Source organism: Sus scrofa, chromosome 18, assembly GCF_000003025.6.
Source record: "Sus scrofa isolate TJ Tabasco breed Duroc chromosome 18, Sscrofa11.1, whole genome shotgun sequence".
In the NCBI taxonomy this organism is placed as follows: Eukaryota; Metazoa; Chordata; class Mammalia; order Artiodactyla; family Suidae; genus Sus; species Sus scrofa.
In genome coordinates this window covers 26,710,612-26,736,599 of record NC_010460.4, presented here as the reverse complement: position 1 = coordinate 26,736,599, position 25,988 = coordinate 26,710,612, and the positions used below count along the sequence as shown (strand labels likewise).

The 25,988-nt window shown below is 34.4% G+C and overlaps 1 long non-coding RNA gene across 1 annotated transcript; it reads right to left on the bottom strand.

Moving 5' to 3' along the window:
• On the bottom strand, positions 236 to 25,637 carry LOC110257538. Its single transcript, XR_002340290.1, has 2 exons — positions 24,341 to 25,637; positions 236 to 1,114 (listed from the first exon to the last, which is right to left on the bottom strand). It is a non-coding gene; the product is annotated as an uncharacterized LOC110257538 (long non-coding RNA).

The window sequence follows — 25,988 nt, the reverse complement described above, 5'->3', positions numbered from 1 at the left end:
CAGTATTGTATTAGTTTCAGGTGTACAGCAGAGTGAGTCATTTATGCATATACATGTATCCATTTTTTCCATATAGGTTAATACAGAATATTGAGATTTCCCTGTAGTGTTCAATATGTTAATCCCATCCTCATAGTTTATCTCTCCCCCCTCTGGTAACCATAAGTTTAATTTCAAAATCTGTGCATTTGTTTCTCGGTTTTATAAATAAGTTTTTTTATCATTTGGATAGTACTATTTTCTGAAATAAAGTAGGTTAATGAAAAGTATATACAAATGAAAGATAAATACTAGATAAATACTAGTTTACCAGGTAGGTGGATGCATTATTTAATCATTATTTGTCCTCGCTCATGCCATGGTTTAATACAGAAAAAACAAAATTTTCCCACTGACTTTTGCCTTGGCCAGGTAATTTGGCTGGTACAGGGTGGACAGAACAGACTCGGGTTTTCAGAGAGATGTATTTCCATTCACCACTCTATTTTTTTCTGTCTTCTACCATGAGGCTATGTCTCATATCAGATGTACTCCTTCATTACAAAGCAAGGAGACATGGGAAACACTATTTCACCCAACTTGCATCCGACATCCAAGTCTAGCAAAGATTAAGCCCAGCCGAACTCTGAAGAATCACAACAAATTGCTAAACACTAAAGCAAGACAGAAATGCAAGGCATTGCAAATGTCAATGTTGTCAGCTAAATGTTACGCATAATTATAACAAAAGCACGCTAATACAGAATTGATACTGGATATGGAATGCTGCCATAACAAAACCTAAAGTCTGTGGCATCAAAATTACAGACACACAGTGGTCAGCCATTAGGCTGTTAGTATAGACAGAAATTTTTCAACCATGTGTAACAGTGGAATTGAATTTGATAAAACTGAGTCCTGAAATAACTTGGGGTAGAAATGTTCCTAATGAGTTCCTGAATGAGCGTACACAAGTCCCTTGGGCTGAAGTGATGTGTGCTAGTTCTGAGCAGAAACCCCAAGAGATATCACATGCTTTTATTTACCCCTCTTGCATTCTTCCCTCTTTCACGAAAATTCCATAATGTCCCAGATGACAGGTGCTTCTTCAGGTTGTGTCCCACATTGAGGCGGCCTGTGGAACAGACGTAATCCTAGTACCCACCCTGTGGCCAATCCCAGCAGAATCCAGCAGAAGTAATCTCAGGAAACCAGTCCATATAGCTCAGTAAAGAAGCAGTCAAAAATGCATAGATCAGTGAGCAATGAATTGTTAGCTGCTCTGACCCGCTGGGTTTCAAGCTTATTTATTAATCAGCACCATCTCAGCAAAACCTGATGAGCTATACGAAGATGCCCTCCCTAGTTTAATTCTTTTTTATTTTTAGCTTTGTGGACCATAAAATGAACAACATAGAAGTTGTGAGTTGAATTTTTATTCAGGTCTTACTGAGGACTGTAGCCCAGAAGACAGCTTCTGAGGGGCTCTAAGGAAGTTGCTCTGAAAAGGCAAGGGAGGACTGTTTATATGTGATTTCTGGCTGAGGAAATACATGCAGTCAAGCCTACATTTCCTGCTAGTCACAAAGAACAGGTATCTCAATGATTTTAGTGCTTTTCTATGTATGGGAAGATGTGAGTATCTGGGTTCATTAACATTCTTCCTGAGATGAACTATATATGGGGTCTGTTTTTTCCAAAGCATGGAGTGCCTCATCCTGTTTCTTGATCCCGAATTCCTCCATGGTCAGCGACTGCAGGAGGTTACTCCTCAATACTTGTAGAGCTGGGAGGTGAGCAGTGCTCTTAGTCACCAATTTTACTTTATTTTGACCACTTTTTTCTTAGAAAGTGTATTATTTCTTGACATTAACTCATACAAAAATAATTGCAAATAGTTTTTATGGGCAATACTTTTTAACACAAATAAGTATTTGAAAATAAGATGAATTCTGCTTTATTTGCATCCATCATAGTTCTTGTTTCGTGATGGAATCAAATTTTTGTTAAAATATAATCACAAGGGATCATCAGTATGCATTAGGTATTCTTGGGTGTTCCAATTGTATGTTTAAAATTTTTTTAATGATGTTATGGATAAATTTACATACTCAATATTTCTAGTTATTTTCTCAAAAAATCAGAAACTTGTTTTTTTAGACAAAGTCATCAAAAATAGAAAATAATACACAAGCAAGTTGAGAGACAGTTTTTTTTTTCCCTAAACTTATTATATATACGAGAATATTAGGTAACTTTAGGAAAGTCTATGCAACTAGTAATTTACTTGAAACAATTTAAAAGGTAACCTATATATGAGAAAATAGTTTGGCTTTTTGTTCTTTGGCAAAAATTTTACCTTTATCATTCTTGGTTACACTGGAAGTCTTTGAATAACCTCATGGTCATTTTTGACCGTGAGGAATACAGGTATTATACATTGTGTATAAGAAAAGAGATTTACTGCTCCACTTTGTAAAGAATCAGAGTACTGCCTCATGCAGTCTTGGGCCATAGCAGTACACAGAGATCTAGGAAAAACACAGAGGTTCACCTTCAACTCAAAACTTACCTAAATTTTATTTTATAGATATGGTATGGCAGATATAATCAGAAAATTTAAATTTGTGTTACTGCCAGAAATGTATTAATTTTGTTAAAATATTTTGTAAACAAAAATTTTTTTAAAAAAAATTTTTAAATTTATGGAATGATTGTATTTGTAATCCATTTAAATTCTTATCTTTTTATAATATTGTCTTTATATTGCTGCCCTATATTTTAGAGCCTTGATACAGAAAAGTTAATTTTTTTTTTTTTTTTTAAGTACTATTTCACCTAATAGAGATATGTGTCTGGGATAGCACTTTAGATTCCTGTAAGGAAAAAATAGTTGTAGGTTTGATTAGCAGTTGATCCAGTTCTTAAAAAATAATATCTGCTAAATTATTAGCTGGTATTTGAAATGCATATACCACAATATTCTCATTAAAGGCACACATCAATAATTTACCTAGTGATAATATTTTAGCAGGCGTAAGTGTTTAAAATAGTTCAATGAATCACAGAATCAGTTATTGTCTATAAAAGATTCAATAATTTGCCTGATTTCTGATTCTAGGTTAGTAATTATAAGGTTTTAAAACCTACTGCAATCAGCCATGTGCCTCAGTATCTTTCCAAACAAAATAAAATGCTGTATACTAAATCACACTTTTCATGATGCTTAAAAAGGCAAAGATGTGTCAAAAATGAACATATTAATAGCTAATATGCAGTATTTTAATCTAAATTTCAGGCTATAAAAAATTGGTAATAAGGAGATGAAAATCTTGTAAAATGCTCCCTAAATAACTTCTGTATCCCTTTTGAGTAACCTGATTTTCCTGAAGATGGTTTTGTTCCTGTGTCATCTTCATATTAGGTCAATTCAGTAACTCATCACTTAGCATATTAGATTTACATCTCTCTCAATCTATTCATTATCAATTGCACTAAGTGAAAGAAATTCATTTTAATCTCTCATTTAAAGGTGGATAATAATGTCTCATTTAGTTATGAGTACAATCACTTAACACACATCAGAGTATGTAGTGTATAATAAAAATCATGTAAAGGTTTGTGCATTTCCATTTCACTGGGAAATCCTCATTTCAACCCTATATGATCAACATTGTTTCCAGACGTTTCATTTATTAGTAAGAAAGTTTTATCTTCATACTTGGCACAGCCTATAAAGAGCAGACAAAATATTCCGATGCTATATTATATAAAGGAGACCAGTATATATTTATACACATACAGGTTACAATTCTCAACATGTATATACACAGCTGTATTCTTAAAGAAGTGTATATAGATGTGTTTCGGGGGGAGGAGGGGTTATGTATCAATATATTGTGAAAGAAAGGAAAGGATATACTTTGTAACAGATAACACAAGCTCTTGGAGTGCAAATGATAAAGCAACTGCAATAATAATGTGTAGATGTGATTTATTTTTGAAATGACTTCTAAAATGTAAGTGGATCAAAAGTTTATTTGTTTATAATTAAAGGTCATGTTCTTAACTAAAGCCCACTTATTGGGCTGCAAACATAAAAATGAGTACTGACACTTTTCGGTCCTGGGTTTTTCCCCAGAAGCAAGTCTCTTGCCCACTGTTTGCCGTGACCTCTGGCTCTGTACTTTGGGAAACTCCCCCTTATCCATGACTCCCCTTGGTCATATCTGAAGTGAATATTTTGGAGCATGCCATCCTCAGGATTGTACTGCCTTCAAAGCTTACTGCTCATGTAAGACTAGGAGTTTAATGATTCTAAAAGTCAAAGGTATTTGTAGTTCAGCCTTCTGGTTTCCTTACTAATAAATTTCCTTCACAAATTTACTAGGCATTGCATTCACCACTAACCACACCCTAGGTTCGTTTTTAAACATAGGTCTCAAATTTGCCTTATTTTTTTTTCTGCCACTTTGCTCCCCTGTGTCCCACTTCAACTTGGTCATCAAAGTAGGGTCTCTGCTCCTCCCTCCCTCTCCCACCCCTGTTCTTTCTTACACATTGTACAACTAAGGTATTTTAGCAAAATTTTGGTTCCCATATCCCATTGTTTGGAGCTAAAGCCAGTGGCTTTTTAACCTTGAAAACTCTTTTACCCCTTCATCTCTGATTGTAAACTGGCCAGTTTGTTCATGTGTTAACTTATTCTTTACAACATTTTTTTAAATATAGCTCATAGAAACCAACACACTCTGTTAAGGTTTTATATAGATTCTTAAGTTCTGCTTTCTAGACTCCTCCAGAATGGCTGACCCAACATATGCATGGGTTTTTAATTATTGCAAGCAATGATTTAGTAAATCTTTTGCAGTTACAAACGTGGATTGCCATTTTTTAAATCTCCAATATTAGTATCCTCACTTCCTGCCATCCAACAGCTGAGTCAATGCCACATATTTTTGTTCTTGCTAAGGCAGAACCCTACTTTAAAAAGTCACTTTCTATCTTAGGAAACTAACATTGCATATTAGTTGGGAACTATAATTAATAATAAGAAAGAAAAACTATTCATCAAAGACACGCCATCCTAGTATTTCAATGAAGTCAATAAGAAAGTTCAAGAAACCAGTTACTTTATGGTAAGTATGCAGAAAATGCAAAATATGAAGGGCTGCTTAAGAAATGATGAGAATGAAAGACAATGGAGATGATACTCCCCCCAGCCAAAAAAAAAAAAAGAAAAAAAGAAATGCAAGATGAATCATCTCTTTGAAAATACTTCTGTTGTGCTTTTAAAAACTGTGAATTAGGGGTTATGTTTACATAACTAAATCTTCCTCCAGATATCAAGGAGACATAAAAAAAAAGAAAGCCTTCAAATAGAACAAAGAGATTGTTTCCTTACTACGGAGCCAGCATCTTCATACAATCCTGACTTTTTAGATGAATAATAAATAACAAAGAAGCTGTTTAGAAATGGCTACTGATATATTTCCCTCAAATCTGAAAAGGATAAAACATTAGCTATAGGATAGAAGCTGTGTATTTAACACGGGCTTTATTAAAGACACCCACAGCATTTTATTCAAGGTGGAGAGAGAGGCAAATTTGAGGGAGGATTTCCTAAATATATCGGGGTGGGGGAAAGGAAATTACTTTGTTAAAGGAATGAGCTTTAAGAAATTGATTTTTACTAATGATAATAAATAGAAATGTTCTCAAGAAAGCAAGTTCAAAAGGTAAATGAGTCCAGGAAATCACAATGCCAGTTTTGGAAATTATTCCAGCTGTATTTTCTACATGTATATAGAGAATAGGAAAAAGAAAAATAAACCATCCAAACTCAGAGCTACATAATAATGTGAAATTTAAATCTGCTAAAATGGAAATAGAAAAAGAACAATCAGGATAAAGGTACTTCAAAGATATACTTCTTGAATACAAAACAGAGAAATATCCTTTCAGATATATTTTGCATTTATGAAGAGAGAAAATAAAGCATCAATACTTTTTTGGAGGTAAATGGGATAGATACTAAAGACAACAATTAACATGTATAATTCTTTGTAATGTTTTATTTACATTTTAATCTAGTTTTCCTTTGGTAACAGTAATACATGCAATACGGAAAAACAAACCTCTACCTTAACCCTTCCCTCTGGCTTCTCATTATCCTTCCATAGGCAACCACTGTTGTCAGTCTTTGCTCATGCTTTCAAAATAATCTCAAAGATATTTTAGGTATACATAAGAATACATGTATATGCATATGCATTTTAGACATCAGAATGTAGCCCACCACATACAGCATTCTGAACACTGATTTAATTAGCAACATATCTTAAAAATTTTATATAAGTACATATGCAGTGCTTGTATTCTTGCTAACAGCTACATGTATAGGCATACATATGCAAACCCATGTATAGTACCTGTGTATCATAGTTACTGTCAGCCTTATAATTACACAATTCAAATAACACAATTGCTACGTCAGAGGGCATGTGGAATCTTAATTTTGATAAATATTTCTAACTTATAGTTGAACTTCAAAACACCAAGTACAACAGTGATTAGCTCACTTTTCTCTAAGAGTATGTCATTAAAATGCGATTGTGTCTAATGAAACTATGAAAAATGGCATGATTGTAATGTTTTCTTTATAAGATCAAATATGCATATATTTGAAAGCAGTTTATATTGACTTTGAATTTATCTGTCCATATCATGTTTTTCAGTTGTATTAATGGATATATGATGTTGACATTTCAAGTGTATTTAACAATTAGATAATGTAGCCTTTTTCATATGAGTTCAAATATATTCCCATTTTCATGCATTTCTTCATCAGATATTTTAAATGTATTTGAAATGATCACTTTTATAATATCTAGATATTGTCAGGTATTTACTCCAAATTATAAAATTATCCAATATTTTTAGAACTTTGATTTCTTGTGTTTAAATTTGATTCATTTGGAAATTTGAAATGTATAAGGAGGTAGAAAATGATGGAATTTTACTTTATTTCAAATTTTAGTAAGCCCAAATAATTTTTGTTTTTTGAAGTTTATTGACTGGCCTTTTTTATGCATTTTTAAGTTTCTAAATCCCAAAAAAATGTTTTTGGTATCTTATTAAGACCATAAAAACTTACATGTAAACTTAGGGGAAATTAAACTCTTTAGTATGTTTAATAATCCTATCAAGAACATGGCAGGAGTTCCCATCGTGGCGCAGTGGTTAACGAATCCGACTAAGAACCATGAGGTTGCGGGTTCGGTCCCTGCCCTTGCTCAGTGGGTTAACGATCCGGCGTTGCCGTGAGCTGTGGTGTAGGTTGCAGACGCGGCTCGGATCCCGCGTTGCTGTGGCTCTGGCGTAGGCCGGTGGCTACAGCTCCAATTCAACCCCTAGCCTGGGAACCTCTATATGCCGCGGGAGCGGCCCAAGAAATAGCAACAACAACAACAACAACAAAAAAGACCAAAAAAAAAAAAAGAACATGGCATGTTTTTCTATATGTTTACATAATTTGTATCACAGGATAGCACTTTTGTCTCATTTTACGTTGTTTTTGTAGTTGAAATAATTATAGATTTATGTGTAAAAATATTTTACCAGTTGGTATTATGTGATTATTTCATCTTTACACTGATGTAGTAGATTACATTACTTCTGAATGTTAAATCTGCCTTCTATACCTAGACTAATTCTGAGCTGAAGAGACTAACACATCATTGCATTGTTGGATTTTATTTGCAAGTATTTTGAGACTTTCTGCATCTACGGTAAAGAAAGATAAAGATCTGTAGTTTTTTGGTAATGAATTTATTTGCTTAGGTGTTAATTGTTGCATGAAATTATTTAGTAGATATAGCTCTAGTCATCTCTGATTTCTCCTTGTATGAGTTTTGGGAGTTTGTGCTTTTAATTGTTCTATTTCATCTAAGTCATTACATTTGCAGTCATGGAGCTGTCTGTATTATGCTATTATCCTTTTAAGGTTCATGGGACTGGAAGTGATGATCCTCTCTCATTTTTAATGTTAGTAGTTTATGTCTCTGTTTACTTGGTTAGAGTTTTTCAGTTTTACTCTCTTTTCAAAGAACTAGCTTTTGGTTTTGGTTTTATTATTATTTGTTTTTATTTTTTCCAATTTCATGTGTTCTACATTGTTTATTATGTCTTTCCTTATGCTGGCTTTCAACGTAAAATTTCTTATTGCTCTGATTTCCTAATATGGAAGCCTATTAATGATTTTGAATCTCTTTTCTCATATATGCATTCAATGATATAAATTTCTAAGCTCTGCTTTTGTGGCATCCCACCAATGTTTACAGTTGTATTTACATTTCCATTAAGTTCCAAATAATATTCTCTTGAGAATTTGAGTCATTATATTAAAATTATGTTGTATAATGTACAAATATTTAGGGATCTTCCAGCTAGCTTGCTGTTATTGATTTCTAGGTTAAATCAAGTGTATTCGGAGAATATGCTTCGTATGATTTCCGCTCTTATATTCACTGAGCTATGTTTTATGATGCAGAATGTGGTCTATCATGGCAAATATTCCACATCAACTTGAGAATAAGGTTGTACTTTGCTGTTTTGGGGTCATGCTTTCTGAGTCATTTTCAGACAGCAGGAATTTTTGGTAGAAGTGAGATCCTTTATTCTTTGCTTCCCTCAAGCCAACCAAGAGCCACAATGTATGGTTGCTCCTCTATAGTTTCTTTCGCCACACTTGCCTTTCTGCCTCACTGAGAAGAGTGCTTCCTTCAAAGTTCCTTGTCTATGTAATTCCTCAGTAAACAGCATCTACTTTGCTTATCTTTAGAATCATCTCAGACCATGCGCTAATATATCTATTGTTTCAAATAAGATACAACTTGTTTTTCACAGAAGGCATACTCCACTATTTGGTGTATGGAGGATCCTGTTAGTTCTATTGGATTGTCCAACATCCAATGATAAGGAGGTCAGTATACTGTGGTTAGTCAAATATTTCAAAGAGTTTGTCAGGCAGGGCCATTTATTTACATAAGAATTGCTTGATATTAATCTAATAAGAGTAATTCTCTAAAAAATTATTCTAAAGTAAAAATACTTGAAAAAATCAATTTTAAATAAATAGCCAGTGTGCTAAATATGTAAAATAAAAGTTTGGGAAAATGTATTGATAAACTGCAGGGGACAATAAGCAACCAGAAAAATAATTTCTTGAACATTAAATACATACTTGGTAATTATATGCTAGTTATAACAGAACCAATATTTGAAATCATCCATTGCATGTTTTGTACGAATCGTTTGTTATAATGAGTATAATTTATGTCTTTTTAGGGCCACACCTGTGGCACATGGAGGTTCCCAGACTAGGGGTCCAATTAGAGCTACAGCTGCCTACACCACAGTGACACCAGATCCAAGTCCTGTCTGCAACCTATGCCAGAGCTCACGACAATGCCAGATAACGCACTGAGCAAGGCCAGGGATCAAACCCGCAACCTCATGGTTCCTAATCAGATTCATTTCCACTGCGCCATGAAGGGAACTCCAATAATGAGTATAATTTAAAATAACTCATGACTCAGGAGAAATTAATCTGACTAGTATCCATGGGGACACAGGCTTAATCCTTGGCCCCACTCAGTGGGTTAAGTATCCGGAGTTGCGGTGAGCCGTGGCATGTCACAGATCCAGCTCAGGTCCCACGTTGCTGTGGCTTTGGCATAGGCTGGCAGCTATAGCTCCAATTTGACCCGTAGCCTGGGAACCTCCATATGCCATGGGTGTGTCCCTAAAAGGACAAAAAAAAAAAAAAAAAGACATTGAGGTAATGGAATTTAAATTGTCTCAGTATCCTTTCTTTTAAGCAGATATACTCAACAGTCATTTATGAAACGTATATCAACTCCTATAAGCTAGAACTGTGACATATAACTATTAATGTGGTAGAAATTCAAGTAGTTGGTTGAAAAAATATCTTTAATATTTACATAATTGTCTGATAGTGGAGTATATATGTTTTAAATGAGTGTTATTTACTGAGTAATCTATAAAAAGTCATCTGATTCCTCCATAGATTTTTCTCATGCTAAAGCCTATGAGAGTCTTTCTGGTGAAATATTAAACCCTTAGGTTATAAAACTTACAAATGAGCCATTACTGTCTATTAGGTCAGTACAGGTTCTATGTATGGGCCATCTCTTGGTTAAAATAGCTTATAATATTTCAAAGATAAAAAATATCAAGTCTGTACTGCAATGATTTACTATAAAAGATACTATAAAAATGAAATACATATTTTTTGAAACACTTGAGATGTTTGAAAAAAATTCAAAAATTATACTGTAACTGTAAATTGTTTCAGAAAAATATAAATTTATAGATTATTCAAATGTTATTCTAATTTATTCCCAATTATGTGGGTATAAAACTGATGGGATCATCCCAATTTATACCTAAGGCCGGAGGAACAAGACCAGAGATGAAAATGGAAAATTAGCAGTGATGGGAAAAGGAAAAAGCACAGAACTTAAAGTCCAGAGATCTGTATTACAATCTGAGCTCTAATGGTAACTGGCTCTACTATCCTAGAAAGGCATTTTATTTGGTGTGTTTTTAATCTCGTTATTTCTAAAACAAGGAGCCTAGTGCGTAATTCCTATTAATAAACTCTGGATCAAATTAAGTTCAATTATAAGTGCCTTATTTTTAAAAATTTGAATTTCAAAATCAAATGCAATTTTTAATAAAATAAACATATGGGTGCTTAAAATATCTAAATCTACTAGATGAGGCTCAAACTGAGAAAGATCTCTAAATAAAGATCATAAGTATACATTCCTAGGAAATTAAGAAAGTGTAAGTTACTCAAAATTGAGGTTGACATTGAATTTGAGAAGTAGACCTATTATATAATTCCTAAATGCTTTTGTTAAACACATGCAGTATTCTGGTTTGAATCCTGGAATGAGAAAACGAACTTGCTGGAGTTCCCACTGTGGTGCAGTAGGTTAAGAACCTGACTGCAGCAGCTGAGGTCACTATAGCAGTGTGGGTTCAACACCTGGCCCAGTGCAATGGGTTAAAGGATCGGGGATTTCTACAGCTGTGGCACCATGTGCAGCTGCAGCTTAAAATTCAATCCCTGGACCTGGAACTTCCATACACTGTGAATGTGGCCATTATTTAAAAAAAAAAAAAAATCTTGCTAAAACAAAGAAAATACTAAATATGAATAATGGGTCTGCATTGTGATAAATGTTACTAATGTAAGATGTTGTAAGACATATGGATATCATACCATTTTCAAAACTTTCCTATAAACCTATTCAAAAATTAATTTTCTAGATGAAAAACTTTATCAATTTTATTAAAATTTTCAAAGATCTAGTTTTAGGGTTCGTTAAATTTTATTTCTACTCTAATTTTTGTTTCTTTTCTTCTACTTGCTTTTGGCTTAAATATTTCTCTAATTTTCTATGGTGAAAAGCTTATATTATTTAGATCAACCTTCTTTTCCAATGTATTTCATGCTATAAAATTCTTTATATCCACTGTTCTTGCTGTATCCCAGATTTTTACACATTGTATTTTTACATTCATACTTTAAAATATTTTAATTTCTATTATACTTGCTTGAACTCATGTTAATTCCCAATTAGAGATTTTTCAGTTATCCGTTTTCTAGTTAATTTCCATTTTGTCCTGAGAACATAATTTAGAGAATTTCTATTTTTAAATTTGTTCAAGTATGTTTTATGGATCTCAAGGTAGTGAATCTTAATACTTATGAACTTGAGACTAATGTGAATATTGTATATTTTCCTGTTGTTGGATTGAGCATTCTATAAATGTCACTTAAAACATTTATATCGCTATATTCTATTGCTTTTGTTTGAGCTGTCAATTCCTGAATGAAAGATGCTGAAGACTCCAACTAAAATAAGTGTATTTGCCTGTTTTCTTTTAAAAATCTATCAGTTTTTTCCTATGCATAGACATTTGGGGTTTTTATTTCTTAGAGGACTGAATCCTTTATAATTATTTAATGTACCTCTTTAACCCTGTTAATCTTTCTTCTTCATGAGTGGGCTTTGTCTGACATTAATATAGATAATTGAGTTATTTTGATTACTATTAGCATAATGTTTTCTCCATCCCTTTGCTGTTCTATTTTTTCGTACTTAAAGAGAGTTATTTTTACACAACACAGTTGGAACTTGGTGGCATTTTTTTCTAGTCAATGCTTTTAATTGACTTAGTCCTTAATGCTATAGTTGTAGATATATATATATATATATATACACACACCATATTCGTAACTGTTTTCTACTTGTTGGATTTCTTGTTTCATTCCCCCCCTTTCCTTTTTGATTTTAGTTGAGCCTAAGATTGTATCCTAGTACATCAATTACACTGCTTAGAGTTGCTCTAGAGTTTTCAATACACATTTTTAACTATTCTAAGTCTACCTTCAAATATCATATTGATTTATATGTGGTACATATACTTAAAACAGAAAATTTTGAGTTTTTCCTCTCATTGTTTTTCTATTACATACATCAACCCTAAATACTGTTACTAGAATTAAAGCAAGCAGGTACCTTTAAGATCAACTCATAAAAAATATTGTACCTTCACTTACTCCTTCTTTCTCTTTATATTGATAAAAATTTCTGGCATATTCTTTTCTATGTTGAGAGCATCTTAAGGTTTGCAAGACAAGTCTGGGTAGAAATAAATTCTTTCAGTTTTTGTGGGTGTGAGAAAAATCTTTCTCTTTCACTTCTGAAGGACTGTTTCAATAGATGGGGGCATTTTTCAATCCATAAATGTTTACTCCATTCTATTCTCTTATGGCTTCTGATGAGAAGTGTAATCTTTATTCATCAATGGGTAAGATTGTTTTTTCCTTTGGCTTAAGATTTATCTCTACGGTTTGAGAATTAAATATTAGCTATAGCGTTTTGGGGAAGTGTTATTGTTCATATTGGTTTTCATATTATTCTGTTGGGTATTGTCTGAGCTTCTTGGTTATGTAGTTTAATGTCTATCATTAGTTTCGGAAATTTAGCCGTTATTACTTCAAATACTATCTTAATCATTTCTCTAATCTTTCAACTAAATCTATTTTTGTAGTGACCTGTTTTTCAAAGCTATGACCTTCACAAGTGTTTCTCCAGTGGTATTTTTTTCTTCCTCTGCCACCTATTTCTTTTCTAGCTACAGGGTTCCAGAACACTGTTGGCTCTGTTTTCTTCCCTCTTAGTTAAAACAGGAGGCTCTATGGGGCTGAGATTAGGCTCAGAACTATGTTCTCCTAAAAAGTCCTTTCCCCTGGAGAGTACATATTTATTATGGTGGGAAGGCTCTGAACATATCACATGCTAATTACCCCTCCCTTTTCCTTTCCAGAGTCATAAAATATCTTTCTTGGATCCTCACCGTGAGAAATTGGTGGGATTCCCGGAGGTACCTGCCTTTCAAGACTGTGATCCTGAGAACCTTCTCATGTCCACACTAGTCAACGTTCACCAATCCATCAAGATTACCCGGTAAGTGTTCCTACCACTTTAGGGCTCCAGTACCAGCTATTCCCGGTAAGTAGTTCGCAGCTGTTCAAGCTCTCTGGATACACTTGTTTCTATAGATCTGGGGCTATGTGGCCTCAGTTCTCTAATGTGTCTGAGAAATCATTCATTTTCAGTTTTCAGTTTTTCCAGTTTTTTTTTTAACGTAAGGATAGTGTGATGATGTCCAAGCTCATTACATGTAAGAAATGAGATGCAAAGTGTAATTAAGTGCTTTTAAGCATGAAATTATTAATTGGTGTCATTTAAAAAAAAATCTGAATGGCTATATTAAGTACCATCCAGGGGAAAAAAAATCTTAAACATTTCTAGAGATTATCTTTCAGCAATTTTTTGATCCAGATACCAGAATTATTGAAAACTACTCCTTGTTGATTCTTTTGTACAGCCAGATTATAGAAATTAATATTCTCAAAAATGAAAGCTACTTTTGGATTATTCTCTATTTTCTATCACTTTTAAATGTCTAACATACAGCCTAAAGCAATCACTATGATCTTGAATAGTCTTCATTTTCCTTCAAGAATCTGGCCCCACAAAATACTGTAATCAAACTTTTGCTTATCATAAATGGATCTCAAACATGATTGCAATCAAGATATTAAAAGTCTAGAAATCCCTTCAAAAGATCATACACAGACGTTTTAACCATCAAGTTTTTGGCAGGAAGAGACTACCCCAAAACACATTAAATATTCTATAGTAGAAACTGTTTAAAATTACTTAGGATGGTATAATTGGGGGTTGGAAGTTTTGATATGTAAAGTGGAGCTGGGGACCATACTTAATATTCTATTAAAAATTTTTGAACACCTTTGTCTGTACATAATGCAGAAGTAAACGTTTAAATAGAACCATGGAGTGTTTGATGAAACATTATCTCAAAATTGAGGCTCATAATTTTGATGTGAATTTTACTGTTATAAGCAATCCATGTACATGCGTATTTTCTTATCAGATTAAAGTAATAGGTAGAAAGAAATGAGGGGCACTAGAAAGCTATGTATGTGAAAAGTCTGTATTTTTATGTTCTTCCAGGTAAAAATGCTTAATGGAAGAGATAAACCTGAAGGGTGCTGTTCCTTTGATCTCTGAAGGTTTTAGACTTGCAGAGAATGCTTTCTATCCCAAAACTTTCACATGGATGAGGGGAAATTTTAAGTCCAAGTTCAGTGCTACTAAAGTATTAATATTCTAAGTTTCAGAAGCCTGAGCAACAGATGATGTCGCTAGGCCACAATCTATAAGAAAATCTTAGCCACAGTAGAGAATCCATCATAGTAATCCATAATAATACCTTCTTATATTCAAATATGTTAAGGACATAATGGTAGTAACCTTGACTAAAACATTTAGAGACCTGTGTGCCCTGTACAGATGCCTAAATCATAAGCAGAGTGTGTTGATGCTAATGTGGTGATCCATTTCCTAGTCAGTATTCCTCAGATTAGGGAGTTAGGATACAATACAGTCAAATATCCAAAAAAAAAAAAAAATTAAAAAAGCAGGATAACACAGTCATTTCTCCCTTTTTCCTTCTCCCATTTCAGGGGGTTTTTTGTTTTTTTTGGGGGGGGGCCACACCTGCGGCATATGGAAGTTCCCAGGCTAGTGGTTGAATCAGAGCTGCAGCTGCTGGCCTGCACCACAGCCACACTAGATCCAAGCCATGTCTGTGACCCACACCACAGTTCATGGCAACACCAGATCCTTAACCCACTGAGTGAGGCCAGTGATCAAACCCCTATCCTCATGGATACTAGTCAGGTTCCTAACCCTCTGAGTCACAATGGGAACACCTCAGTTCAAATTTTTAATATTCTCAAATACCTGACAAATCTGAAATCACTCCTCAATGTTTGACTCTTCCCTCCCCATTCAAATTAAATGCACTTTGCCACTGGGGGGAAAAGATGATATAGTGGGCTTTGTATGGTTTGCTGCCTGCCAATTACAGTTTTAACAATGAAAATAAAATGTGAATCCCAGTAGCATGCTCGTGACTGTAAACTAACTGCACTGAGAAGATGCTTCACCTGATCCCACAGGGTAAGTACAAGCTCATTTAAAGTCAGCTTAGCTAGCAAGTTGTCCTCATGGTATGTAATTAGATTTTCGGTACCTGGATAAGAATAAGGAGATAAAACTTAAATCATAGTACATGACACTTCAAAAGGTTTTTTCTCTCACCTAATTTAAGATTCATAACTAAAGCCAGGCTATGATTTTATTCTGACATTTCATCTGCTTAGCATAAGGAAGAGGCATCATGACCTCAGAATCTGAGCCAGCCACAGTCACCCTGCAATCTAATTTTATACTCAGTAGGCTGGAATACTTTTCATCATTCTGGAAATGTTCTGGTTCATCTAGGAAACGCTGGTTCTTGAATTTTATCTTAAACAGATAATGGAGTAGTAGTGCTCATGCAGATTAAGTTCATTTAAATGGTTATAAAATGTAGATTTTTAAAATCTTTTTAATGAGAATAATCCTTTTTAGGTATTTTGCCAGATGCTTGGTAACAACTGTTCTGTAGTGCAATTTATCCTGAGATATTTGCTTCTTGAAGTTTTCCTGATTAACTGACTCAGAGGTACTTAGAATGCAATTTCTACTCCCTTCGGTTCTAGATTGATGTGCAACACAAGTTGAATTACTATTAAATGCTAAACATTTTCATTTTCATGCTTTTTCAAATTCTTGTGTACTTAGTACTTTCCCCCCATAATTTTGTTTTAATCTGATGCAATTCTATCTATTCAGCATGTATAAAACTAGTGATGTAAGAATCTATAACTTTTTTAAAGAATTATATTTCAAGATTCTGGCTCTGCTGCAGGTAGGTGAATAATACATTTTTGAATGGCGCTATTAATCCTACTAAACTCTAGATCAAAACTGAGGCCCATTTATGATTAACTAAAGCATCATTATACTTTGAGGGCTTAGGTAAGAGGTGAAAACAAATCAAGTTGGATATTTATAGGGAAGATTTCTAAGGAAAAGGAATTGGGGAATACTTTGGCTTATATGAAAATGCTTCTAACAATTCCATCGTTAGGTAATCACGTAGTCCTTTTTAAAAACATTGTTTAAGCTCTCCACTACAAATCTCCATAGAATGGAATGCTATGGCAAAAGCAGGAACCCAAGGAAGGGATGAATATCCTTTGAGCCAATTACCTGCTCATTTGCCTCTTGTAGTAGCTCTGGAAATAACCAAAGATTCTGGGTAACAGAATTGAAAAACTGCGATTTAAAATTTTTTCACCCTCTTCTAAGCTTATCTGCAGCAGTTTTTCAAAATTATTCTTTTAGTATTATGTCTCTCAGCAATGCTTTTAGAAGTGTCTCTTTAAAGATGATGAGGTCAAAGAGTTCTGACATTTATTAATAATGTTTAAAAGGTCAAAACCATTGAGCATGTGAAGCATGAAATAGCATTCTATGGGTAGACCTATTAATACCTTACAGTTAAGAGCTGAGTTGGCTTGAAGGATGTTATCACTGAGACTACAGGTATAAAAAGACATAGAACCTCACAGACATGAACTAAACAAGATTAATAGTTCTCCAAATATGATTTACAGGAAACTGGCTGTCCTCAAGGACATTGCTGGTTGTCTGCTGGCCCAGGTCTCTCTGTGGAATTAATGTCTATGTATTTAATTTATTCATATCCTGCCTAATTCCAAAGGTGATTTGGACTTAAAATACATACAAGGAAACTTGAATAAATAAGTTAACTAAAATCCAAAAGGTGATACATCCATGGAGGTGTCACTCAATATAGGAAGTCTTACTACGCATTGTAGGAATTAGTATAAAAATTAGGATGAGTTCACAAAAGTTGAACATAAGGAAAATAATTGTTAATTATAGTGTCTATGACACAGCACCTACCCTTCACAGTGCTTACAGTCCAATCTGTGAAACAAATATTCAACTTCAGTCCACTGCCTAACTAGTATGATAAATTGGTTGAAATATGGCCAGGTGTAGTACAAGATTAGGAAGCAACGGTACACGTGGAATGATACTGGAGTAATCCAGGCACTAAGGTAGTTGTGGTGGTAATAGAGATAAAATGGGTGGAATTTACAAAATCTAGTGATTACCTGCATAGGGAACATGAAGAAAGAGGAGGAATCAAGAAAGAATAGCACCATGTCTTTGGTTGATAGCACCATTCTCCAAGATTCAGAAACAGGAGGAGGAATATGTTTTGAAGAAGAGTAAGTGAGTTTCATTTTGGACAAACAGGATTTGAGGCTGCTTAGGAGAAACAGAACTATTTCTGGAACTAAGGGCAGAGTGAATTTTTCCCCATGGTCCTTCTTTGAGAGAAGACAATATAACACTGAATAGCATCCTCAACAAATTTTATAATAAATAATACTATAGACCAAAAATAGAATTTAAATATAGTTAAGTGAAAGCAAGTTAAAAGGTTTCTAAAAGTACGTATCACCCAGGTAGACAGCTTGAAGGGTTAGGCTGTGGATAATTTTCTTCTCAGAGACTTTTGCGTTATTACAATGGGAACTTCATTTTTCCCCGAAAAATCCTTTAGGGATTATTGGGAAAACTATTTTTGCCTCTCCCGTTACCCTTGTAACTATTTCTTCTCAGGAGGAGTGATTTATCTGATGGGTGGAATGACAAGAATCTCACAGCTATGGATACTCTGTCCTCCGCTATTAAGGGTTGAGGTGTTAAGAAGGACTGTTTCTATGTTATTTTCCCGTTTCAGCTAAGTTATAGCAACAGATCATACCCATGGAATCTAGGATTCATAAAATAAGCATGGCTGGGTCTGTGTTTTAGAAGCAAGTTTGAATGGAAGGCCACGTCAAGTCAAGATGGGAATAAAACAGATTTTTCTTAGGCCGCAAGCACAGCCTAAGAAATATCCAAGTGCAGACCCCATCTCTCTATGCTTGGGTCACAGATCTGGATTTTGAAAAAAGTGGCAGAAATGTTTATCTTTGCAGCTTATCAAAAACTAATTTCCCCAGAAAGAAAACTAGATTTTGATACCAATCTGATTTGATGTTTGTGCATTTTAAATCTTTAAAAATTTATAGCAATAAGTAGATGTATAACTTAAGACCATGACAACAGAAACATATAAATAAAATTATGACCCTTGCTCAGATAATTACCATCCTCCAACTTGACTGATACTTCGAACATGGGACATTTCATAACTATTCAAAACTTGAAGCTCCTTGAGATGTTTCATCCTTTCTTTTCCAATATATGCATTTAAACCTGTCTCTGTATGCTCAGCTTCAGCTACAACATACAAGTTTTAATAAGCCATGGGTTTGTTTTTCAGTTCAGAGTATTTTAAAATTGTCATTCCAGGTTTTTTGACCCATGGGTTGTCTTGAAGTTTACGCTTGTTTTCCAAATATTTGAGGAGTTGCTCATTCTGTTGTTGCTTTCTCGTTAATTCCACTTCGATCAGAAAATATCCTCTATATTATTTCAATACTTTGAAATTTGTTCATACCTCTTAAAAGTCTAGCATGTAAATTCATTGTGCAGAGTGTCCCATCTTTACTACAAATCATGTACATTTTGCTCCTACAGTGTAGGACTCTATAAATGTCAAATAAGACAGGTTGTTTTTAATTGTGTTGTTCACACATTGTATATCCTTTACACTTTGGTGTCAGCCTTTCCAATATCCAATAGTAATTTTCTTGTTATAACTTTAAATTTTGGCATCTTGCATTTTGAAGCGAATTAGGATTATCTCCAGTTTCGAAGAACTATTTTATCCATGTAAAATGTCTTTCCTTATCTCTAATAATATTCCCTATATCAAAATGTTTTATACTTACATCAGATTTATTATTTTTAGTATTGGAATATTTTCACAGTATAATTTTTAAAGTCACTCTCTACCTAAAGCATGACTTTTATAAGGAGAAAATGGCTCTTTGATGTTTTCATCCTGACAGTTTTCGCCATTTAGGTTTATGTCATCTAATTCAGTCACTAATGTAAGTAAATTTAAATCACCAGCTTACTATTTATTTTCTAATTGTTCCATATTTCATTTCTTCTTTTCTAGCTTCCCTTTGAGTAATCATATTTTATTATTTTATCTCCTCTATGCACGTTATTTATAGTTATGTATCATTATTTTAGTGGTTAGCTAGAAATGTAGAGTATTATTACAACCTTTCCTGCCAATTGTCTACCTTAAATACTTTTACTACATCTCATCATCTCATATTGTTTTGACACTCATACACAACATTCCACTCCATTTACCTCATTCATAAACTTTGTGTTTTAATCATAGTTTTATTTGCTTTAAAACATTGTTAATTTTTGCTTTTATAAACATACTTAAGTTTACCTATTTTTCGTGTATATATTTCATATTTTTCATTCCCTTCTACATCGTGAAGTTTCCAGTGGACTCATTTCCCTCTGCATAAGATGCACTTACAATTAATTCACCAAAAAAGTGTCTCCAGTGACTGTCAGTTTCCAAAAAGAATAGGAAGACCCCACCTGGAAGTTACCTGCAGATCTTGCCTCTGCACATCCCTGCCCACCCTCCTCCTCCTCCTCATAAAGGATGGGCAGAGTAAAAGCATTGACAATTTGTAGTACCCTCTGAGCAAAGGAACTATGCAAATGGACCAGAAGAACATCTAACAGAAAATCTCAATATAAAGAAGTACAATTAAGACACAGCAAACATGGGGAAAGTCATTAATATGTTTTAGAGATAAAATTGGGTAGGGCCCTGCAGGGTGTCCTGGCACAACCCCCCCACCCCATGTCTTATGCCTCTTGTTTGTGTAAAAAGTTCTCTTTTAGGCCTCCCTGAATTCCAAAGACCATGCTCAAGCGGTTAATTGTTTAGGAAGGGTCAGGAATGGGAACAAAGAAGAGGCAGTTGAGCAAGGAAGATTTTTCTTCGAAGACAAAATTTTCTGGGGACGCTGCTGCTTTTGGTAACAGATTACCAGTTTCTTTGCCTTTTAAGTGATCAATTGCAACATTCTATACTTGTCTTTGACATTTTCTATTGTTACTTTGGTTAAGTAAGTATTATTTCCTAGTGATTTATAATCCTTTTTTGCCCAAGTGTTTTGAAACTTTTGGGTGTTTTGACAAACTTCCCAAAGATAAATTATAATTCAACTTCTTTTGACATCTAGCTAATTGAGTTTTCCAAAGGGCCCTGAAACATCTCAGAAAGAGAAATTAAATTAGAATTACTTGGTATATTAAATTACATGGGAAAGTATTGCCAAATGAATGGTGATAAACCTTCTTAGGTTATATTACATTTGTAAATATCATTAATATATGTTCTGTAAATTACATGGAATTCCTAAAAATCCAGCATAACCTGGTAAAATGTTAGTAGTCATAATTCTAGCTGTTATCTAAAAATGTGGTGTATCATAGCAGTAACAAAGTTTCTTTATCAATTGCATTGTAATCAGATCTTTAACCATGCCTTTAGAGTCCATTGTCATTTATAGATAGTTATTTTACTGTGATATTTTTGCAAAACTGCTTAATCTTCAAGAAAAATCATATAAAGGACTTTTTTTTCAGCCACACCCAAAGATTATGAAAGTTCCTGGGCCAGAGACTCTCTTCAAGCCAGAGTTCTGATCTATGCCACACCTGCAATACACCAGATCTGTAACCCACTGGGCCAGGGAGCAAACCGGCACCTCCATAGGGACAAGCTGGATCATTAACCCACTGAGCCACTGTGGGAACTCTACAAAGGACTTGTGATAGGTATAAATTTCTGGTAACTTTCAGATCCTATTACTGAACTGGATAAGCAATTAAAGAATCCTTCTGGAAAACACAATGGTTTCATAAAACTTAACAAATGGACTAGTTATATAAGCCTGAGTGAACTAGTGAATGTGATTATAATTTGTATGGTTTTTGTCTGAAATATTACTGGCCCCTAATCTGTGTTTTCCAGATGTAAGAAAATCTTTCTCCTCAAGCTAATTATGACCCACAGAAAACTTGGCAGATTATAAGCAGGACTGAAACAAATGTTTATCTTTATCTGATCTCTCTAGAAATTGAGGACTCAAGGTCCCAGCACCATTATCATGGAAATAAGGAAGGTCATCTCCCAGCAGGAGCAAGATTCTCAAGACATTTGGGGGCCCTTAAGAAGAGAGTAATTCCCTCAAATCTAAAGATGAGCAGAATCTGTGACAAGACCTTGCTATGGCTTTCCTGGCCCTGAGAGGCTTTTTAAAAATTTAGTCTGAGATTTCTTATGAAAAGTGTCAGCATAGCCTATGTGATCAATTAACCAGAATTATTTTGCAAATAAATCTAAATTTAGCTACTTGGTAGAAATGAGGGTAATTTTAGAGACAAAAAGATTATGTTTCAGTGGATATTAAATTCTAGTTTTGTTAATTGAGGTCTATATTCTACTGCCTAAGATATTTCCTAGATGGTGCCTTGTTGCTATGTTACATTATGATAAAGTTTAATTGATTAGAGTGTTTGTTTCTAAAGTTCATCATAGGAATCTACTTTTGGATGAAGATTAAATCTCCATGACTTGCAACCAGGAGATTATGCATACTAGAAAAGGTATCATTTAAAGAATTGTCTCTAACCTAGATAAAAGGACACTTTCTAGGTACTCTTAACTACCTCATGCACAGTGAAAGAGGGAATTGCTCCCTGAATTTATATTCCCCACTTAAGAAGGGCCTCGTAATGGACTGGTCTATAGAAAGAACTACTGACCTCAAATGACACCCAAACTAGGATGAAAGAAGTTGACAGCAGCGGTAGGCAGCTGATCCAAGAATCCAGACCAGGTCTGTCCAACCCATCCTACTAATTCATTTGAACTCTTTACCAAATAATGTTTGTCTGCCTAGCAATAGTGAAAGTTACTGTGTTACTTCTAACTATACTACTGTCCTCAGTGTTCAGAATGGAAAGAAAACTCCCAAGAGAAGTTATCACAGAGTAGAACTACTCATGACATGTATCACTACTTGTGGTAGGTCTACCGCTAAAAAGCACATGTGCAAGTTTGTGTGACAATTGGGTATAAATGATAAAATGTATAGCCTATAATGTTTCCCATTAGCATACCTCTAAGTTTGTCTACTGTATCTGATTAGTTTTCCCCAGTGTAGAAAACAAAGTAAATATGTATGTGTATGCACACACACAAACAGACCTAGCACCAAAGAACAGCACAGGCAGCAGCCACCCTAGCACTAGTGGACAAATATTTTGATTATCAATGCTTTCTATCAAAAGATTTGAAAACAAAAAGGGGAAATGATGGAAGAAATTTTCACATATTGAGGTATGGGGAAGTCATTTTGGCTTATATATGACTTAAACGAAAATAGCCTATTTTGTGGCTATCAAATATGCATTGCACATCTGCTTTACCATTAAGGAAAAGAATCCATTTAAAAATCAAAATAGAGTAACTATGGTTCTGGCATTTACAGAGAACTTGAATTTCTGTATCACACTCAAGGACACCACCAGCCATTCTCAAGACAGTATCTGCTAGCACCTTCCAACTGCAGCCTTATGGTCTGAAGATCTCCCTTATAATTATGAAATCTCTTACTTTAGGACCTATAGCAGCCAAAGAGACAGCCCAAGCCTTAGCCTGCCAACAGAAGGCACTAGATTCTTTAGCCAGAATAGTACTAGACAATAAAACTGCTTTGGATTAGATTTTAGCAGAAAAAGTAGACATGTCTTTAGTGGCCAATAGCTCCTGTTGTATACATGTTAATACTACATCAGAAGTTAACACCTTCTTAGATCAAATTAGGTAACTGACTACCTAGTTACAACAAGTCTCCCCATAAGTGGTTGACAGGTTTATTCTTCTGAATTCCTCAGGGGATGAGATTGTCCCAAAGATTGTAAAAGTTCAGGTTATCACTCCTCTTCCTATTTCTAATCAAGTCTGTTGCACCAAAACAGTAGACAAAGGGTCTAAAGTATTAAGCAAGATTCAGATCCAAGACCTGGAACTCGAGAGTATTTCTGTGTCCATTCCCAAATTGAGGCAGGACTGGGAACCTCTTTCAGCAGGACGTACTGAGAGTAGTCATCACCTCCTTCCCTCAAAGATTTGGGAAAAGTTAAAACAGGAGTGGGGATTGAATGAAATCCTCTCAAAACTGAGTTCCCTTGCCCAGCTTTTGATTGACCTCTACCCAAAATCCTATTCTCTTTCTTGTTTCGCCCCTGTTCCCCTTAGGACTGAGGAGTATCAAAGAAAAGGGGGGACTGAAACCAAGCAGGATCCTGTGGAGCCCCCCAGCACAATTCTTCTGTGTTCCCCACCTCCTGCTTGTTGAGAAAGCTTTATATCCTAAGCCTCCCTGAGTTCAGATGATGAACAGGCTTAAGCAGTTAATCATTTAAGAAAGGCCATAAATAGAAACAAAGCAGTAGTAGTTGAGCAAGGAACCTAAAAGTCACATTACAAGATGGAGTCCTAGGACCTTGGCTCTCCTTTAGCAGAACAGATAACAATGTCTCATACACATTAAGTTGTTTTTACAGAAACCAAACCCAGACCAGGTGGAAACTGCTGATCTCAAATACATAGATCCAAGACTGGTTGGAGTCAGAAGGTTATAAACACCACTCACTACCTTACCACCAACCAATCAGAAAATTGCTGATCATGCCGACAACCCTCTCCCCATAACATTGTTTTTAAAAACCCTCACCTGAATACTGCGGGGGAGTTCAGTTCTTTTGAGCACTAGCTGCACATTCTCCTTGCTTGACACCCTGCAGTAAATATTGTACGTTGCTTCACCACAACCTGGTGTCAGTAGGTTTGCTGCATGTTGGATGAGCAGATACAAGTTTTGTTCCATTTGGTACCACAGAAAGAATCCAAAGTAATTACAATTGCATAAAACATCATAAAAGGTTAACATGACAAAAGAATTAAACCAATCCCTACATATTATAACCCCATATTGTAATCCCAAAGTTTCAATTTATACCTCTTATTCTGACTCTACATTCAAACTTTCTTGCACTGGTTTTCATTATTTTGTTTTCATATTATATCTAGAGTAGAGGAAGAAATGCATTCACTTTGCCTTTTCAGGAGCCTAAGTTTTGATTTTTAGTAAATAAGTGTTCATAACTTTAAAGTTGAAATAAGTGACCGGTGGGATACTAAAATGAATGCAATTTTAAAGGAAGTATGACAATATAATCAGTAAGTTAGGATAGCTTATGAAAGAAAATATAAAGACAGTTGAAATTTTAAATGGTGAGTGCAATCTTAAAATGGTAGTTGTGCTGGATTAACTTTTTTAAAGCACTAAATAGCATATTACTTTCCTAAAATATCTAGCCATAGAATCTATCTAGAATGCAGCACAAAGTAAAAGTGTGGGGGGATAAAGAAGACAAAGGAGATTAAGAAATGGAAGCAGATATTATAAATCCCTCTAAAAAGAGTGAAAGAGAAAAGAGAAAATAAGAAATGTTCTCTGTAAAGAAGTAAGAGGCTAATACTCCAAAACTGGGGGAAATGTGCGCAGATGGAAAAGACCAGGAAGTGCTGGGCAGAAAAATAGATACAAACATACAAAAATGTGTAGATTTGTTAATATCAAAAAAAAAAATCTGGACCCTTTCAGACAAAAGAATATTAAAAATAAACTGGAATAAATTTGGCATCAGACTTCATCAAAATAAAATCTAAAATATTTTACAAATGCAAAATATTTATGAAAATATTTAATGAATATTTGAGTATTTTTAAGAAGAAATAAGTCTATACCTAAAGCATATATGAAGTTTAAAATAATTCAAGCATGAAAAATTCTAAAGAGTATATCACCTATAAATTCTTAATGAAAGAATTTCTAGAGTATATAATTCTTTGATGCAAGACAGAAATAGGTTTTGTTTTTGTTTTTTGTGTATTTTTTTGTTGTTGTTGAATCAGAGCTGCAACTGAGGCCTATGCCACAGCCACTATGGCAACACTGGATTGTGAGTCGCATCTATGACCTACATCACACTTTGCAGGCACACCAGATCCTTAACCCATGGAGCATCCTCACAGATACAATGTTGAGTCCCTTAACCTGGTGAGCCACAATGGGAACTCTGAGAGTTGGATTTTAGGAAGAAAATGAGCAATGAAATTAGAAAAGCTAATTTGATGTATAAATACAAGTAAATGGGACAGATTAATAAATCTGAAAGTAAACTGACCAAATCAGCAGGCTAAGTAAAGACTAATGGTAAGAAGTGACAACTAACCAAATTTGACACAAGATAGCTAAGAGAATCAAAGGGTGATTAGTCATTGTTTTTCTAAGAATACAGATGCCAATTAATTCTACA